This window comes from Callospermophilus lateralis, unplaced genomic scaffold, assembly GCF_048772815.1.
Source record: "Callospermophilus lateralis isolate mCalLat2 unplaced genomic scaffold, mCalLat2.hap1 Scaffold_183, whole genome shotgun sequence".
NCBI classification, from domain to species: domain Eukaryota; kingdom Metazoa; phylum Chordata; class Mammalia; order Rodentia; family Sciuridae; genus Callospermophilus; species Callospermophilus lateralis.
In genome coordinates this window covers 31,522-53,218 of record NW_027512861.1, presented here as the reverse complement: position 1 = coordinate 53,218, position 21,697 = coordinate 31,522, and the positions used below count along the sequence as shown (strand labels likewise).

The 21,697-nt window shown below is 32.0% G+C and overlaps 1 pseudogene; it reads right to left on the bottom strand.

The window, feature by feature from the left end:
• LOC143387998 (zinc finger protein 280D-like) overlaps window positions 1-11,006 on the bottom strand; it is a 75,152-nt pseudogene extending 64,146 nt beyond the window's left edge.
• Window positions 11,007-21,697: the final 10,691 nt, after the last annotated feature.

Below are 21,697 nucleotides of genomic sequence, written 5' to 3'. Positions count from 1 at the left end.
AGAACCAAACACAGGTATGATCAGAAAGAATGAGGGAGAAGAGATACAGATTGAAGGCATAGAAAGTCTATTCAGTGAAATGTCAGAAGATAGCTTCCCAAATCCTGGAAAAGACATGGATATGCAGGTCAAAGTGACATAAAGAGCCCCAAGTAGCCAAGCGCCATGGTGCTTGCCTATAATCCCAGCAACTTGGGAGGCTGAGATAGGAGGATCATGAGTTCAAAGCCAGACTCAGCAACTGCCAAGGCACTAAGCAACTCAGTGAGACCCTATTTCTAATAAAATACAAAATTGGGCTGGGGGTGTGGCTCAGTGGTTGAGTTACTCTGAGTTCAATCCCCCGTATCAAAACAAAACAAAATAAAACAAAAAAACCCAAGTAGACATAACAAAAAGAAAAAAGAAAAGAAAAAAAAAAGCTTACCCACAACATATTATATTTAAACTCCCAAAAGTACCTAACAAAAAATATTTATAAAGCTGCAAAAAAGAAGGGTCAAGTCATATTTTAAGACAAAGACATCAGTAATAGTGGATTTCTCAGAAGAAACTCAAAAAGGCCAGAAGGGCAAGGAATGATGTATTTCAAGGCCTAAAAAAAAATGTCAAACTCAATTACCATACCCAGCAAAGTTTCCCAAATCAAAGGAAAAATAAAGAACTTTCATGATAAGCATACATTAAAGGAATTCCTGACCACTAAATCAGCATTATAGAATATACATAAGGGAATTCTACACAGAAGTGAGGAAGAAAGACTAACACAAAAATAATGACACAGGAAAAAATAAATTTCAGTAGACGAGATTAGAACAGCTAATAAGAAAAAAAAAAGGAGAGAACCAAACAGTATTAATAAAATCATCAAATCTCTAAGATGAATAAAAGAGCAAGACACAAAATAGAACATTCAAAACAACTAGGAAAAAACTTCAGCCTGGGCTGGGGATGTGGCTCAAGGGGTAGTGCGCTCGCCTAGCATGCGTGCGGCCCGGGTTCGATCCTCAGCACCACATACAAAGATGTTGTGTCTGCCAAAAACTAAAAAATAAATATTAAAAATTTTCTCTCTCTCTCTCTCTCTCTCTCTCTCTCTCTCTCTCTCTAAAAAAAAAAAAAAAAAAAAAAAAAAAAAAAAAAAACTTCAGCCAGGCATGGTGGCACATGTCTGTAATCCCAGCACCTGGGCAGCCTGAGACAGGAGGGTTGTGTGTTCAAAGTCAGGTTTAGCAACTTACCAAGACCCTAAGCAACTCAGTGAGACTCTGTCTCTAATAAAATACAAAACAGGGCTTGGGATATGACTCAGTGGTTGAATGCCCTTGAGTTCAATCTTTGGCACAAATAAAATAATTTTTAAAATTACAGAATAACAAGAAAAAAGTGCACACACACCTTTGAATAAGAATTCTCAACATAAATGGTCTTAATTCTTCAATTAAAAGGTGCAAATTAGCTCATTAGATTAAAAAAGAAGACCAAATAATATACATCCTAAAGAACTCACTGGAAAAAACATACACAAACTGAAAGTGAAAGGATGGAAAATGATACTGTAAGCAAACCAAATCCAAAAGCAATCAGCAATAGCTATACTCATAGATGACAAAACAGAAAAAACAAAGGAGGTCATTACATATTGATAAAGGAAATAATTCATCAAGACACATTAACAATTACAAACATATATGCACCAAACATAAGAGCACCAATTTTATAAAACACCACAGGACACAAAGGGAGAGATGGCCCTAATAATGAGTAAATGCAGTACCCACTTTCACCATACAGACCAAATAAAATCAACCAGAAAAACAACAGGGGTGAATTATACCATAGTTCAAATAACTTAACAGACATATACATCTAAGGGCTGCAAAATGTGTATTCTTTTCATCAGTGCATGAAACTTTTTACACAATAGATCATATTTCTGACCATAAAGCAAGAATTAACTAATTCAGAAAAACTGAAATGATTACTTGTATCTTATTGTATCATGATAGAATGAAAGCAGAAATTTGTAACAAGAAAAACTTCAGTAATTATATCAAAACATTGAGGCTAAAAATACACTGGTGAACAAACAGTAGGTTATGGAAAAAATCAGGAAGGAAATTTAAAAATTCCAAGAATCAAATAAAAGTGAAAACATAATATAGTAGAACCTGTGGGATACAGTTAAAACAGTACTTTGGGGGAAGTTTATAGATATGAATGGCTATATTGAGGGAGGTAGGGGGAACAGATCCCAAATAATAACCTAAGATAAATCTCAAGGTCTTTGAAAAACAAGAATAAACTAAGGGGCCAGGTGCAGAGGCTCACACCTATAACCCCAGTGGCTTGGGAGGCTGAGGCAGGAGCATCACAAGTTCAAAGCCAGCCTCAGCAACAGTGAGTCCCTGTCTCTAAAGAAAATACAAAACAGGGCTAGGGATGCGGCTCAGTGGTTGAGTGACCATGAGTTCAATCCCTGGTACCAAAAAAGAAAAGAAAAAATAAATGAAACAAAGAGCTGTTTCTTTGAAAAGAAAAATGAAATTGAAAAACTTTTACCAAATTTAACCAAAAGAAAGAGAAGACCCAAATTAACAAAACTAGAGATGAAAAAGGTATACTACAAAAGACAACATTCATAAGATCCTTTGGGAAAATCTGGAAAAACTACATACCAAAAAAAATGGAATATCTAGAAAAAATGGAGGAGATTCTGGACACATATTTTAAAAATCCAAATAGATCAGTAATGAGCAATGTGACTGAAGCAGGAGAAAAGTCTCCAAACAAGGAAAAGCCCACGCCTAGACAGATTCAATGCTGAAATTTACCAGACTTTTAAAGAACAGCAATGCTTCTTAAGCTATTTAGAAAAAAAAAAGGAAGAAAATGTTTCCAAACTCAGCTTACCAAGCAAGAATTACCCGGCAACCAAGACCTGATAATGACACAACAAAAAAAGAGAAAACTATAGACTAATATCCTTGATAAACATAAATGCAAATAAATGCAAAATTCTCAATAAAATACAAATCAAATTCAATGGCACATTAAAAAGCTTGTCCACAAGTTGGCTTCATGAAAGGGATGCAAGGATGGTTTAACACACACAATTCAATAAATGTAATATAGCACATTAATACAAAAATTAATAGAGGATTAAAAAAAACATGATCTCATAGATAAGAGAAAAAAACCTTTGATAAAATTCAGTAAAGCTTCATGATAAAATGCTCTGAATAAACTATATATAACACAATCATACTTTAACATATAAAGGATATATATAACACACCCATAGCCAACATCATACTGAATACAAAAAAATTGAAAGTGTCCCTTCTAAACTCAGCAACAAGGACCTGGAGTTGTGGCTCAGCAGTAGAACGCTAGCGTAGTGCATGCGGGGCACTGGGTTTGATCCTCATCACCACGTAAAAATGAATAAATAAAATAGAGGTATTGTGTTCAGCTACAACTAAAAAATAAACACTAAAATAAATAAATAAATAAACTCAGCAATAAGACAAGTATACCTATTCTCACCAATCTTTTTTTTAATTGAATATGACAGTGGAATGCATTACAATTATAATTTTTTATAAATATGACAGTGGAATGCATTACAATTCATATTACACATATAGAGTACACTTTTTCATACCTCTGGTTATATATAAAGTGTATTGACACCAATTCGTGCCTTCATACATGTTCCACCACTCTTATTCAATATAGTAGTACTTAAAACCTTAGCCAGGCCAATCAGGCAACAGAAAGAAATAAAAGGGATAAAGATAGGATAGGAGGAAGTCAATGTATACCTTGATTACAGACACAATTCTATACTCAGAAAATCCTAGACTCCACCAAAATACTCTTAGAACTGACAAATTCAGCAGAGTTGTAAGATTTTACAAAATGCACACACAAAAATCAGTAGCTTTTCTAGACACCAATAACAAACTCACTGAGAAAGAAATCAAAAAGCAATCCTATTCACAGTAGTCTCAGAAAACAAAAACTAAAATACCTAGGAATAAATAAAAACAGAACTGTGAAAGACTTCTATAATAAAAATGACCCCAAAGAGGTATAAACATAAAGAACTTGAGGGAAAAAGAAAAAACTATTGGAACATGGGAAGGCTTCCCATGTTCATATTAGGAGAATATAAATTAAATGGCTATACCACCAAAAGTGATCTACATGTACCATGCAATCCCTAAGAAAATATCAATGACATTATTCATAGAACTTGAAAAAAATCCTAAAATTTGTATGGAATCATAAAAGACCTAGAATAGTCAAAGCAATCCTCAGCAGAATGCACAATGTAGGAGCCATCACAATACCTGACTTAAAAATACACTACACAGCTATAGTAACAAAGATATGTACTGACGTAAAAACAAACATGAAGGCTATGAATAGAATAGAAAAACAAGAATAAAGCCACCAATCTTGAGCCAACAGATTCTTGACAAAGGTGTCAAAAACATATCAGAAAAAAGAAACCTTTTCAAACTGGATAGAAAACTGGATATTCACTTATAAAAGACTGAAAATACGAGACCCTATCTTACATCCTGAACAAAAATAAAGTCAAGATGGATGGTTCAAAGACTTTAATGTAAGACCTGAAACTCTGAAACTACTAGAAGAAAACATAGGGGAAAAATTTCAAGATACTGATACAAGCAATCGTTGATTGCCTGAATAGGACTTCAATAACTCAGGGAACAAAAGCAAGAACTGACAAATGGGATGATATTAAACTAAAATGCTTTTGCAGTGCAAGGGAACAACAGAATGAAAAGACAGCCTATAGAATGGGAGAAAACTTTTTCAACTACTCATCTAACAAATTATTAATATCCAGGACATATAAAGAACTCAAAAAACTTAACAACAGAAGAACAAGTAAAGTAATCTAAATTTTAGAATGGGCAGATTATCTACACAGACACTTCTCTAAAGAAATACAAATGGCCATAAATACATGAAAAAATATTCAATATCTTCATCCATCAGGGAACTACAAATCAAAACTACATTGAGATTCTATCTTACCTTAGAATGTTATTATCAAAAACAAAATCCAAAAATGCTTGCAAAGACATGGAAAAAAACCTCTTATACTCTTGTGGGAATATAACAGTACAAACAGACACTATAAAAATGGGTATCAAGGTTCCTCAAAATAGTTTTTAAAAATTAAAAATGGAACTATCATATGATTCAAGTTTATCAATTCTGGGTATATTATTATTATCCAAAGGAAATTAAGTCAGCATACAAGAGATACCTACATATCCATTTTTACTACAGTACTATTCACAATAGCCAAGCTATGGAATTAGACTAGTTGCTGATCGACATATGAGGGGGATTAAGAAAAACGGTATATATTTTGCAGCCATGAAGATAAATGAAATCACGTCATGTGCAGAAAAAAAAAGATGAAATTGGAGAACACCATATTAAGCAAAATAATTAAGAGACAGAACAAGCATTATATTTTTTTCTCATATGTGGAAACTTAAAAAATAGCTAAGATGTAGCACAATGGTAGAGCCTAGCATGCACAAAGCCCTGGGTCCAGTCAAGTCTCCAGTACTGCCCAAAATACATAAAGATAACCTGGAAATAGGAAAGACATTCTTAAGGAAGAGAAAAGGGACAAAATGTAGGGGTCAGAAAGGAAGGACAAGAGAGGGTAGGAGAGTGGATGGATATGATCAAAGCACAATATATATACATGCATTGAAACATCACAGTGAAACTTCTTAATTTGTACAATAAGGACATATTAATAATTATAAATTTAAAAATTAAAAAATTTCAAAAGAATAACTAAAAGATTAAAGTTTGATCAGTTTCGGGGAGGACTGAATGTAGTCTTTTTTTTGTCCTCTCCACCTATAATGCAAAACATAAAAAACATCAGGTGTCTCACCAAAACATTATAAAGAAGAGGAAATTGAAAATACTCACAGGGGAATAGTTTCATATAGAACCTAAGCACTAAATTGAAGTGATTAGAGGCTACACTACACTACTACTAGAGCTGGAAGTGGTATAGATCAAATATAGTCTGTACATTAATAAAGAGCCTGTATTTAAAAATTTAAAAGGATTCCTTGCTTTTTTCTTTCTTTCTTTTTTTGTAAAATGCGACAAAAAAGCTGTGTACCGTTGAAATAGTGAGCAAGAATTTTTCCTTACTTCTTTGCCACAGAACCCTTCTTTTTCTTATATAATCTAAAAAATTCCTTAAAATCTGAATTTCAGAGCCTCCTACAATAATAAAAAGCTCAAACTAGTTCAAGAGAATTATATAAACTATGCTCTGAACTGTGTGTTAAAACAATTATTTCATATGAAACACTTCACCATTTGAAGTTTATGTCTGACTATTAAAAATCAAAATGTAAAAACTCAGATTTTCATATGTAATGTGACATGTACATGTTGATGATTATGAAAATAAGGTAACAAATATCTAAGTTATTAAAAATTAAACAAATGTTTTCTAAATTTGAAAAACAATGTGACCAATAAAATACTGATTTTTAAAATAAAATAAGAATAAGCATCCATTATACATATATGAACTTAATTTCTTAAATCTGATGATTAAGGAATGCCAGTCTTACATAATTACTATGAAAGCAGATTTTTATCTAAGCTACATAGAAATTCTATTATGAGAAAATTTCTGATCTAAATATTGAGATAGACCATAGTGACTATAAATCTCAAAAAATTCCTTTTTGAGTGGGGGAGTCTCACTATGTTGCCCAACTGGCCTTGAACTTGTAATCCTCTATCCTCATCTTCCCAAGTAGTTGCAAATATAATCATGTGCCACCATGCCTGGCTTCAACCTTTATAAAAATTAAATTCTGAAAGTTTTACCTTCATGTGATTTTTCAAAGGATCCAAAAGATTGAAATGAATATTGCACTTTGGACAAGCTCTTGAAAAAGGTGTTCCATTTTTAGATTGATTTGATGAGGTGTTTGCACCTAAAATAAATTCAGAACATTTATGATTCAAAACTCATCACTTTTGAACATTAAATAATCACTGATAGTTTCAAAATTTATAATAATTTCTAAAATTTATGTATAAATACTATAGTAATTTTTATAGTATAGAATGTCAGATTTCATATTTACCTTTTGATGGCATAGCCTGGGAAGATGTCAGTGAAGGAGGTTTAAGTGAAGGGAATTCAGCTGGAGAATTTGTTCCAGAAACACCCTCACAGGGCTTAGGCTTTTTTGGATTAACACTGTTTACTTCAGAAGCAGAAGGACGTTTTGATAAAAATGAACTTTCATTCACACCTACAATGATTTAAACAGTGGAAAAAATATTTTTGAACACCTAAAATACTACTCATAACTAAGTACAAATACTTTGGAGTTAATTTACAGATAATATAATTAATTATCATATCACACAAATAACAACAAAAATTAAGTGATCCAAACTCAGAGCATATACAGAAATAGTAAAAACATTTATTATAAACTCCAAGAATTAAGATAATTTGTAAAATAACCTTTCTATGCAAGAAATTCTAAATGTGGCTTCAAACAGAAATATATAAACTGCTATTATAAAAGAAGCCAGACCAAAAATTTTAAAGCAGAAAACACTGAACCAAGTTCCCAGAAATAAATTACTTTTGGATACTTAAATGTGGTAGAATTTGTTTAAAAAAAAAACAAAATCTGACAATAACTTTTATTTGTTTTAAAAATTGATACCCTCATATGCTTTTTTATTTAGCAACTTAAAATGTCTACTGCAATGTTAGCTCTTTTCTCACCTAACAAACTGAAGAGTGGTCTACTGACAGCTTTAGGTGATTTTAGCCACTTATTGCCATGTACAAAGTGGAAACAACTAAGTTTGAATAATATTTTACTCATTCATATGAAAGGGCACATAATGCACGAAGTTAGTATAAGGATTTTCATAGTATGTTCCCCAGAATTTAATGGCGTAATTTTAGGGAATATATTGGGCCATGTCTGACAAAAAAACACTTTTCCATTTTATTTATTAGATATTCACATAAAATTTTGTTTGTACAGGGATTTCATTAAAAAAAAAACCTCTTTCATTTAAAAACCATTACCTTAAGGATAAAAAATTTAGACCTATTTAGAGCATTACTAAGAAAAATGGGGATATTTAGACTATAACCAAGCCAAGCAAAGTCCTTTTAGAAAATAATACACAATGGGCTTTGTAAAAATAGATTCTAAAACTGTAAATCATATTTTAATAATGCCAACTATACACTAAAAGTAGAAGCAGTGAATGAACTACAAACATTCTAAGCTTTTAAGTCAGACAAGATAAGTTCAAATCCAGACTATGTCACTCTCTAGCTATGCACTCTTAAGCTTATTTAATTAATTTCTCTGAGTTTAAGCTTCCTTTTTTTTTGTAAAATAAGTTATAATGCCTTATTTTACAGAGCTATTTAAGAAAAAGATAATATACTTAAAATATCCCAAGAAAATATTTGGTACATAAAAAGCACTCAGTAGAAAGTGAAAGCTACTATAATTACTAACCAAATATTTTCCATCTTTATTTTAGAGGGGAAAAAATTATTCCAACAGATATAATAGTAAGAGCAAATATGCCATAAAAATAAAAAAGAATTATAGTAGTTAGTTTCTCTGTTCCATCCTTTGAGATAACATAAAAATAATCTCCCACTAATGAAGCACTCTATTACAAACTGCAGGTCCATAAGAAAGATTCCATGAGATCCCTTTAGCATTCTTTGAGACGTTTAGGTTGCCCGAAAAACCACTAAGTGCTAGCATTTCAAATGAATCAATTGATTTTGCAACAGGCTAAATAGTAGAAATAGATTGCTTTAATGGAAGAATTTAACAGAAGAAATCTCAATGTTAAAAAAAGTCACTTGCATTTGATTGAACTTCTGATTCTTTAACTTATCTCCATTCTATTAGGCTGTGCTATTCCCTACTTTTAAGAAATTCTATCTCTGCCAGTATAAATCCTATACTCAAGATCAAACTCAAATTCAATCTTCTCTCAACCCTCATAATTTCTACAGTGTGTTACTGAACATCATAGTACATATGATTATTCATATTTATCATACATAACTGCTGTCATGTCATTTAAACCTTGTTAGTCCTTGGGCAAGTCACTTAGCCTCTCTCTGTGTCTATTTCCTGCCTGGTAAATATATGGAGAATAATGCATGAAGACTCCTACCTCAACAAGATGTGTTGAGGCTGCTTTCTATCTGTAACCACTGAGAGAATCCCCCTTTTCTGTTTGTTAACGTCAAACTTACTTTTATTAGAATGTAATTGATTAAAAATAGGCAATAATCATACAGAATAACAATTAACTTCCAGAATTCCTTAGATTTTCAATTTACACTGAAATTTTATTGCAGTACATATTACTTCATCATAATGCTCTCATTGGCTGGAAGGAGCATTCCTGGATCATGTGGATTCAAAACTATCTGTTGTCTCAGTCCCCTTCAGTGCCAGCTATGGAGTCTTGTATTGAACCCATTCCAAGAGTAGATGATGGAGTCCTGGGGAGGAGAGGCTTATGCTTGAGGAAACTGAGGGAACATTACCAAGCAATATTTTTCAGAAATGTTTTTGTTCAGTTTAGACAGTAGGGGTATCATTGTAGGCTGGAAAATCATAGGTAATATTTTTAACAGATAGTCTTATTCTATAACGTCTTCTCTAATTCCTCCAGCAATGTTTTTAGCCTTCATTTCTCTCCCTTTTGTTTATTCTTGCTGGCTCATTTTATACATCTCAGATTTTCCCTAAGTGTCTTTTATAATTTTATTAGTCTTTTCTTTCTAACCAGTAAGTAATCACAGATCATTTCCTTATGTACAAAAGGGTTGGCTAAAAGCTACCATATGTGATTTTTTTAAGGTCTCGAGAAAACACCTACATGTGTCCTGTTCATGGAAAATATTCAATTAATGGCAGCCTATTATTAGTAGTAGTAATATATCTGTTGTTTTAGGAGTAGTATTCTGTCTCATAGTCATGCATGATTAAGAGATTTAAGATTGGCATTCATTCTACAGAGAACCAATGCTGTTCATCCCAGATTCTCTACTGAAATATATGAATGGCTCCAATTTACTTGTTTGGTTGCTTAATATACCACCACATTTGGTTTGATTTAAGTGAGAGATATTGAAATCATTTCCATAATAAATTGGGTCATAAATAATTCCATAAACAATGTTAAAACATTATTCATCAACAAAATACTTTCTAGTGATTTTCAGACTTCTTTGTCTGAGGATTATCTTTTTGCTTTGCTACAATGATACAAGAAGTGAAGTACATGGATACATGTGATACAAGGAGAGAAGTACACGTACACGGAAGACCCGGAAACTTACCCTTGAGCTGTTCCTAATAAATTTGTGAAACCACATTAGGGTTGAGGTTAAGAGATTACCTTTTGAAGTCAATCACCATATATTCAAATCTAGACTTTATCATTATTTTCAGTATAGCATTGGTCATGATACACAGTCACTTAGAATCTCTGTGAATGTACACATTTGCAGAAAAGCTCAAAAGTTTAACCTGAGTGGTGACATGTAAACATTTGACTCAAAATATGTACTTAATGAATGTTTTTTGTTATGATAATTTTATTATATCACTGGTACTGCAATGGGAAGTTATGAATGCTCATATTCCTATGAAATGTATTAGTAGGAATCTTGGCTGTCATAAGGTCTGTGCACTGCACAAAAGAACCAAGTACTATTGCTGCCCTAGCTGAGATTTTTCTGAGCAGAAGGAATTTCAGGTGCAAAGTCAGTGAAGAGCCAGAGTACCAATCCAATAAGCGGTTCAGTAGTTCATTATAATGCCCAAAGAAATCTTGGGTAGTAAGATATATAGGAGATGCTCTTTACCATCCAGTGAAGCCAACATTGCTTTTTAAAAACTGTTTCAAAAACTGGGAGTGTAGTCCAGTGGTAGAGTAATTACATACACAGCATGTAGAGCCACACTCTCGCGTGTGTGCATGCACACACACACACACACACATACACAATGTCTGTGAAGAAACTCTCAAAAAAATCTATAAATAAAATTAATTAATTAATTTACAATAAGTGAAAAGATACTTGTTAGAGAATATATTTTAATATTGATTTTCATATTCTCTCCTGAGATTACTCAAAATGTAATTTACTTTTCATCAAATGATTTAAAATGGCATTCTGACTACATTAGAACAGAGTTGTTTACTAACTTACTAGTGGTGCTTTGAGTCATGACTTTGCCTCCATGCTGAGTATGCTGTGGGGATGCCTCACTATCCTTGATTCTCAAAGTCACCAGAACAAATAATTGCCAGTCTAGAATAGTTTTCTGATCTTGATAGTAGTATGAAAGATGGTGCTTTTTCTTTTTGCTCTTATATATTAAAAATAAAGATTCAACATTTTTTTTATATATTTTCACCCATATAGGGATTTTTCTTTAAAATAAGCAGGGAGGGAAGGGAGGATATCTGATGTGTCTTTTCTTTTTTGGCCAGGAATATGGCTGTCCTTCTTGAAAAATACAATTTTTTTAGGAAGAATGTTATGCTTGCATCATATCAAGTAGTTGTTCACTGTGTCTAAATGATAAATTTACATAAAAGGTAGTTTGCTTTCACATCAGCATCCATATGTTAAAGATTTTCTGTCAGAAAATCAGAATGAAGACTAAAATCAAGACTTGGTATTGTCTCTTAATATTACCCATATTATTCTATGCAGTGTCTGAAAACATCTGGTCATATGTACATTTGTAAATCCAGGGCTTCCTTTGACTAAAGGGTCACAATATATTAGAAATTTAATATGTTGGAAGCTGTTCATATCTGGTTAGCTGATAAGTATTCTCAAAAGTATTTCACAAATTTAAATAAGATGACCTCTTAACATAAATGTTACTTAAAGTAACAACACAGAACTGCTACTGGGAATGCCCAAACTGTGCTATTTTAATATTGCTTCTGTATATTCTTGGGAAATTCAAGTCTTATTTCAGTATTGCAGAAATCAGAAAAAAATGAAACATTTCTAGGGGTTCAAGTCAGTTAACATCATAACCACCAACCATCAGCAGGCTGTGGGGACCCAGCAGGGATCCAGGTTGATCCCACACAATGAATGTGGGGTCATGGATCTCATTAAGCAATAACAGTCTGTGATAAGGTGTTGCTCCCCTCCCAAAGTCCACTCTAAATGTACTCTCATCTCATCCACTGAGGTTCATGCTGTTCTCAGGTCATTTTGCTCTTTTCCCCCTCTCTCTGTTTCTGTGTGTATGCTGATTTTATATGTTACAGAAGAATTGTGCCTCATGCAAATTAGGATACTGATCTCTCAAAAATTGAAAAGAAAAATAGGGATTTAGGTTCAATAAGATGGTTCTTCAAAGTGCATAGTTTCTGAGACCAATGAGACACCCACCATTTGACCTACTCAGATGTCTTTACCTGAAGTAATTAGGGGACAAGATACAAAAGATATGACACCAGTTAACTTGGTAAATAAATCCAGCAGGGCAAAATTTAGCCAAAGGCTGAAACCAAAAATAAAAAGCAACTAGATCTTGAGTGTATGAAGTAAAGTGTGTATCCCTGTTGTTTTTCAAGTTTTTTTCCTTAAAAACAAACAAAACGAAACAAAAACTAATTTACTAATTTTATATCTACCTATATAAGATATTCAGAAGTGATAGGAAAAAAATGGTTGTAAAAGTGTACTAGCAATCAAGTCCTACTAAGAATGCATAAAGAAAAAACATCCCTGGGACTGGGATTGTGGCTCAGTGGTAGAGTGCTTGTCTAGCATGTGTGAGGCTCTGGGTTCAATTCTCAGCAATATATATATATATATATATATATATATATATATATATATATATATATATATATATATATAAATTAAATAAAGGTCCACAGTCAACTTAAAAAATATATTGAAAGAAAAAAAAATCCCAATCACTTGATAGTGAATGAGAACGTGTGGAGTGTCCAAGTGTCCTCATTTGGCTTTGTCAGTCTTCATTCTTTGAATCCTTTCCTCATTCAGATTCTCCTAAAACCTTTGTTTCCAATGAAAGCAAATATAGGAAATTAGAACAATGGTATCATGAAATTATCATTAAGATAAAAAAAAGACTCTGAAAATCCAAACTATCTTTTCTTTCATTGTTGGATTTTTCTTCTTCCATAAGAGAGGAGTAATAGTGGCATTGGCAGCCCATGCTCTAGTGGATTTCTCACTTTTCTTTTAATTATTGCACATCTATTGATAAATTAAATGCAGATTACACTCTTAGTAGAGAAGTTTAAAGGAGTGACCATGAACATTTTTTTGTCAACTGATCTTAAATTTGAGATTGTTCTTTTCATAGTACTGAAAATTAAACATAGCTGAATTTAAAAAAAAAGAAAAGAAAAACTAGGCAAATGATAAAAGCCTTGAAAATCATAGAAAAGTTTCATTTCAGAGGACATTTCTGCCCTATTGTTTATGGAGAGTTTCCCGTAAATTAGTTATTACTTTTGAGCCATCTCATCCCTCTTATATATTTTTTTAAGAAATTTGATATTTTATTTTTTAGAAAATTTGTTTGTTAGGAAATCATTAAGATATATTTGTAATATTAAATAGTTAAAACATAAGACCTTGATCTGAAAATAATATTATGAAATGACTTATTTAGAAACATATCTAACATAAATTCATATTAAAACATAATTCATTGATTTAACTGTGCATATGTTTAAACCAATATTCTTGAGCAGCATATTCTTATTTTAGCTGAGAGAACCTTTATAAAAATAAAATATGTTTAAAATGTCAATTTTTATACTGTTAAATGTATCAAAAATTTCTTATTTCTTTTCATCTTCCAAAAGAAATAACAAACTGAATTTTATTCAGAAAACTAAATTTTAATTTACATTTTAGAACATTTGTCTATTTAAATTGAGGCAAAAATATAATAGTATAAATATTAACTTGTGTGCTAGCTTTGTCTTTATGCTTCTGTAATTGTTTCATTAATAACCTATCAGTTAAATGAGAGCAGGTATAATAACATTAAATAATGATGTATTTTTAAGAAGTAACATACAATTATAGCTGCATAGTATTAAATGGATATTAAGTGTAATATAATTTTTGATATTTTAAATTTTTGTGTTGCTGAAGATGGAACCCAGGGCCTTAGGTATTATAGGAAAGCACTCTACTGAGCTACATCCCCAGCCCTTTAAAACTTTTTATTGAGAATTTTTAATGTCATCATTATGACCACCATTACTCGATTCTAGAATTTGACTTAGCATAATGCAATATGATCCACCATATGTGGATGAGGTGTAGGGAGAGGAGAGACTGCTTCTATTGAGCAATATCATATTCCAAGTGGCAAAAAAGAAAAAAAATTAAGTACATTATGTGTTTTATACCTTAATGACATAAAAGCTTTAATGGAATGTGGTTGCCCTGAAGACAGAGTTAGATTAATATCTGGGCCTCAGATTCTGCTACATTCTGGTAAAGTAACTGCAGAAAATCACTTAATTTCTCAAAACTGAGTTTTCGTATCTGTAAAATGTAACATGATGACAATTATCACATAGGGTTGTTTTAAAACTGAATAAGATAATAAGAGTGCTTCACAAATTCTACAGCACTTTACAGAATTATCACTTCATCATTTCACAATGGTAATAATCAATCAGTTCACTTTTATAATTTTTATAATTATATAATTTTGAGATCTTTGATTTTTTGTTTAGTTATTAATTTCTTAATTTCTATGTTTGGCAGAAAGCTCAGCTTAATCACAATTTATTATTTCAAAAATATTTATCACACATATGCAAAATAAAATTGAAATTCCAAAAGCAATGTGAGTGATGCAATAATGAAAATCAAAGTTCGTTTGTTAGGATGGAATAAAAGAAAAAATACCAGCACTGCACAGTACAATCTGTGTGGGTGACAACAGGGTTCCAGAGGTAGAGAATGGAGACACAAGTCACCCGGCACCTCATTTCTCATGGTGTCCTGTGCCCAAAGGAAATGGTGATGAAGCACTGGGGAGATCCAGTTCAGGTCATTGGTGAGTCTAAACGTTTTTTAAGAAAGAGAGTAAGTGATATTTTTTCCACTTTAGCTGTAGGTGACCAGATCAGTATGTAATCTCAAAGGACATGTATCCTAATATACCACTGTTTAAAATACATTTAATGAAAAAAGTCATGTTAATAAATGAAAAATAAAAGTTAATATGGAGTATAAATCATGGCTAGAAATTTTTAAAATATATAGAATTTGGGCCTATATTGAAAAATAAACATATTTAGTATTAATAAACTATCTCCTAGAATCTGAAAGTCTTGACCAATGCTATCATTTTGACTAATTTTTTGAACCACATATTTACAGTTAATGATTTGTCTTTTACACTTGATAACTACCAAATATTCCATCATATGTAGAAAATTATTTAGAAATGTATTATTTTATTCTATACTCATCTTATTAAAACCTACATTTTCAAACTATACAGCCCTATAAGACTTAACAAAGAAAAGTATAATCTCAGCTATAACTAGTTCTCTTTAATGGAATTTGTCAAAGAAAATGACATATCTTTATTATTGTTGAATCCAGAGTAGATTATCCATTCAATTTTATTAACTGAAGAAAAATCAGAAGTCAAATCCATATAGCCCCTAACAGATCTTCTATCCCAAACCCTTTAATGGTTTCCAGTTAACTTTAGGGAAAAAACAAAACAAAACAAAACAAAGAACAGAAACTTTCTTGGCAAGGTACTTGGGATCATGATGATGGTTCACTTCTAGTCAGGTTGGGTCAAGCCCTTTCCTGCCATTGAAAATCAGCCTACAAAGCCTTTCTTATAGCATTGCCCGAAAATTATTATAGTTGTTGCCCAGTATTAATATCTTTTCTTTTATATTGTGTATTCCTTGAGGATATGGAATCTATATTTATTTCTATCTCTAATGTGCACGGTCTGAAACATGCTTTGACTTTGAAGAACCCTATTGGAACCAATGATCTTGGTTGTTCTTAAAAAAAAATGCCTGATAAAGAGCTTCTTGTGGGGGTAGGCCCTAACTCTGATGCTCTCCAGATGTTTAAGTAATAAAGACATAAATTGGTCATTGCTTGCTTTTTTAAAGACTGGTTGAGAATGAAGCTGAAAAAATGAGAAAATGTGTGACCATTATTTCCTGGGATGAGACACAAGTAGAAAAACCCTGGTGAGCTGACAAGACAGATTTTCAATACATTGCAGCCTATTACAATTTCTAATGCAAATATAGAACTAATCAGTTAAATACAAAGAAAATGCCTCAAAAGATCTTTATGACTCTATTATATCATGCTCGTCTCTGCCACATACAGGTACCCACAAGACTTAATCCAATATTTATGAAATACCTGGCTTTAAAGAAACTATTTGGAGTATTGGTTTCTGGCCGGACTCTGCTAAATCAAAGTGTGCCAGTTTCCTTCTTGCCAAACAGCACAATAAAGCCCTCAGCAAAAGGAATAAAGACTACTGAGAAATAACTGATGAGGCTTTTAATGTCAATAAATGTCATTTTGTGCATCAGTGTTGTGAAAATTTTCTTTTCACAAATTGAAGAAGGATTTTATAAACTCCTCTGTGAAAGGATGGGAATTTAGAGTTGGCATTAGTGGACCCTGTAATAAAAGAAATTCTCCTTCAAGTTCTCCTTGAAGTGAAGAATGACACTGAAACTTTTGGTTTGGTAATATGTGGATTATGGATGTCTTTCCTTTGTACCACTAATTTGTGTGTCATCTTCTTTCTCTGTTTGCAAATATCCTATTGGGAGAAAAAGGAAGTGGAAAAGAATTGAGAAATTGCCTTTTAGATTCATTAGACATTGCATGATTAAAGATTTGCAAGGTGCTGTGAAAATACATTTAGATTTCTGACAATTTTGTAAATGAAGCTCAACAAGTATGCACCAGAGTACGGATCAAACACTTGTGAGGAAGCTTTTACACAGCTGACAGGTCCTGCTAATGAATCCTGGATTGGAACAATATTTAATTTGGCTGTTCCTTATATATAGCAGGTAAGAATCAGCCAATAGCATGAGGTCAGAGATGCCATTTATTTAGCATATTGTCTTTATTACAGCTTGCAATATATTCTACCTTAAAATATGGTGCTATTCAGTGTATGCTTATTTGTAAAAAAATCATTGTGCCATCTCTTAAAGGATTAGAATGTTAAGTGGTATTTATGAAAGAAGAAAACATTTTATTAATTGTTGGCTAAGCCTTCTCTTTTTTTTTGAACTGTAAAATTTGTACATAACAAATTATTCTAGTTAGTCTCATAGACTGCCAAGAGCAAACACATTAAACTCAAAATATTATTTCACATATTTAAAGAACACAAAGGTTAGGATTAGGCTTCTTTATTGAGGAAAGAGTAATTCTATGGAGTCCCAGAATGAAGCAAGGTTTATAACTGATGGTTATAAAGAATGGTAAATAGTAACTTGTATGTTTAAGGGACAGTTTGTAAATTTGTGTCTATACATTGACTTAACAGTTTGGTCTTGTAGATCCCCAGGGACTAATGCTAATACGTAATAAGAAAACACATTTATGCAAATAATTTGCCTAATTAGTTTTCAATAATTTAGTCAACGTTCATAATTTGCATGTTTTTTCCATCTAGAGGAAAATTAAGATACATAAAACATAGGTAATCTGTTAGCAAAATCCTTCACTAAAGATATGGTGTTTAAAATGACAAGTTAACAAGCCCTCAACACTTTGCAGATCTTATGGTCAGCAAGAGATAGCAAGAAAATTCTTCTTACCAGAATTATATTTCTGATACAAAGAGCCAACTCCATATCAGAGAACCATGTATTTTATTTTACGATTAGAAAGGAAAAAAGTCTAAATATTTACACAGTTCTGCTCATCAGACATAAGCCCAGAAACTCAAGGCATGAGCAACACAGTCATTACTCTTAGTATTTTTTTTCTTTCATATTAATTAAAGGTAAAAGTTTTAGTTTTTAAAAAACAAACATTTTGGTTATTGTTAATATTTTTATTTTGTTATGGTTATCAGTTTTTTTATTATACCTGATTAAACACATGAAATAAATTTAGGGAAAGACTTCTTTTCCATATATTTAAAATTCTTCATTCTCTTCTATGTATCTTCCATGATCCAATTTTGTGATATGAGTTTAATAATAAAATATTTGTATTCTAAACTTTCTTATCAGTAGCCAATTTGTGACCTCACATTTTCTTTAAGTAATTAGAAGGATGTAATAAATATGATTAATTGATTACTTTCAAAATATATCAGCAGTTTAACTTTCTCTACAGAGAAGAAAATAGGAGTCTAACCCTGATATTTGGCTTCATAGTACGGTACTTGAGGTACTAGATCTTAAGTGAATTTGTCTGGTGAAAGTTCAAGTTTAACACAAATGCAATACTGAACAAAGAAATCTTCAAACTTTTCTTTTGACATCATTTTCAGGTATTTGAAGGGAAGATGGAAGGGATTTATAATTGGAGCTTAACATGGCTCATGATGTTTTGACTGTAAGCCCATGTAAGGCTACTGATGTCACAAAATGCTTTAGACATTAAAATGCATTTTGCACACTTTATATCATTATAAGCAACAAAAAAATTTGCCTCTTACTTTAAAGAGAACCTAGACCCACACAGTCTAACATCAAATGTCAGAGCACCACAGAGACTAGAACTCAGATCTTTTAAACTCCAATCCCTTTCTTTCTCAACCAAAATCAAAGTGTAGCTTCCCAGAGCAACTACATTAATATTTAATAAAATATTGTCTTATGACAGTGAAGTACTATCAGAGTTTTGTTTTATAACAAGTATCTCAGAACTCAAAGTACATCGTGTAAACGTTTTCTTTCAATACTAGGTAGGACCCCATGGGAGGCTGAAGACATGTTCCAGTAATGGTTTATGTGCACAGAACATTTTTGTAATTCTTATTTTGGAATTGCCTTTAGAGCCTATGGCATTTTCTTTTCAACTCACCATTTTTAAATCTTGGTTTGTAAAGTATAATGAAATTATTTTCAATAATTAGAAATCATATAAAGGTAAAATCTGGGAGTGAAGAAAATGTTTAGACTTGGTATTTTTATTTTGACTTTCAAATTTTGAACGTAATTTTAAGTGAATGGTGTTATCCGAAGGCAATTTTAGGAGAAATATTTTTATGTAGTCTTAATCACATCAATATAACATTCAGGGCTAGGCTCCTATCTCTTTTTGGGTAGAAAGAGTAAAGCTGCTGATGTAAGTATTTTTAAAAGTATTAAATTAATCATATTGATTACAGGCTTCTAATTACTTTAATGGAAATATCAGTTCACAGATTGGCTACTGAAAAGAAACATTAAGGTATGTCTACCTTAAATGACAGCTTCGTTTGGATTCTTAAGGACTTGAAAAGTCATCTAGAATCTCATTTTATCAGGCTATATCTATATAACATGTTTTATATCTGAATATATATAACATATGCAGAATATGTATAACATATGCTTTATATCAAAATATGTGTAACATGTGCATAGAAATAGACACATTAACACATCTTGTATTCCATTTTAATGAAGTGTGAGTGTGGCCAACTTCAATCCAAATCATTCAGCTCTCCTATATAATTTAGATATTACCTAAACCCTTCCCAAAGGAATAACCTGTCACTGAGTGATTGTGAAGTAGTATGTGAGAATGTCCAGCTGCCAACCTATGATGCTGGGGATATCCAGCCTGGCTATGGGCCAGATCACCAGAGCAATAGCCACTGTTTGAGAATGAACCAGGCTACAGTTGATCCTTTATTACTTCAGCTACAAATTCTGCTGTACATTAGCACACTTATCCCTACTTCTCTCCCCAAATTCAAAAGCTATATGCTCTCCAAAAAAACAACTTGGGAGAGTTCAATTATTATAAAACAATTTTAAAATGATTGTGCCTCTGGAATTTATTTTTATTGGTAATTTTCTTCTTCTTTCCTCTCTTCCTTTTTTTCTCTGCTGTGAGCTGTCTCTCTTCCTCTCTCCCTTCCCTTTTGATCACTGCTCCTATCAAAGCAAAAGGAAGGCAGAGATATGTTGAGGGGGTGGAGAGATGTGTGTACTAAGTTCTTACTCATATGAGGAAGGCTAAATTTGAAATAGCTTGAAAACAATGAAAATAAATTTCAAACTATCAATTTAATTGTATTATCATTTTGAAGAACTTTTAAAGCAGTTTGGTTATTATCATCAGGGTTTCTTCTCTGGTTTGGAAGGTGAAAGGTTAATCACTCATTTACTGAGATATGCAGCTTTCTTTCATTTTTCACTTACAATTACCTTCACTTGTTTTAAAATACAACCCAAACTCCAAAATGCATTGTAGTCATTCATTATTTTTGTCAATTAAAGTTTCTAAATCATAGATTTTAAGATAAAACACAAATAAGCATTAATTGATTTCAACCATTGAATGCCCACTTCCCAAAGAAATGAATGAGGCAGATTTACTTTTGAAAATCTGCTTTCCGTGGCAGCTGGAGCATTGGGACTCAGCAGATGTTAGTTTCTAAATGCTGGTATTCACTTCAGAAACTGACTCTGGATGTCGGTGTTGCCTCTCCCCAAGGAATAAAATGTTGACAAAGTGGTATCAATGCTAATGGATTTTTGACTGAAGTAATGGTAACTTCCTACAGCATTTGTGTTCTCTAAGCACTTCAGTGTGATGCAATGGTCCCCCTGATAGATCATGAAGAAGTCATTCATTTATAAATAACAACTTTGTACTTCCTTGGAGGTTTTCATACATAGATCCAATTTTAGATGGATATAATACAAAATTTTGTATACCTAAATTGTCTAAAAATACAATGTTCTTAATGAGGAAAAGTAAGGTTCACAATTGTAGAAAAACCAAATTATAAACACTATGGCAACAAGGCACTTATTTGAATTGCTTAAGAAATTACAAATCAACAAATTGTTTTACATATAGACTGTGCATTAATTCATTCCTGCATTAGTCCCCATTTTAGTCATCATCTCCTTAACACTTAGGTTACTATCCCAGGAGTGGTGTTATAAAGAGGTTGTTTTCATAGAAACTTTTCAATACATGGCCATTTCTTACTATGGGAAACCTAAACACTATGGATAAATCAGAATTTGATTCAATAACAGAAGAAATTCTGATGAGTAGTATATTATTCTTCTATCTGATATAATACACATGAACAACTAATTCTTTTGAAAATTGAAGAAAATGGATTTTTGCACTTGAGTATTATTATGATGATAGTAAGACATGTTCTCTAAATTGAAGTTTACTTTTAAAATCCTCAAAATAGATAGTTTCCTATAATGTATACTTCTAAATAATTCCTAAACTGTGGTAGAATCTTAGTCATTCAAATATTCTTTCAAAACTGCATCAATACATTTTGAACTGTTGTAAACATTTTCTTAAATATTCGCAAATGCAATTGTT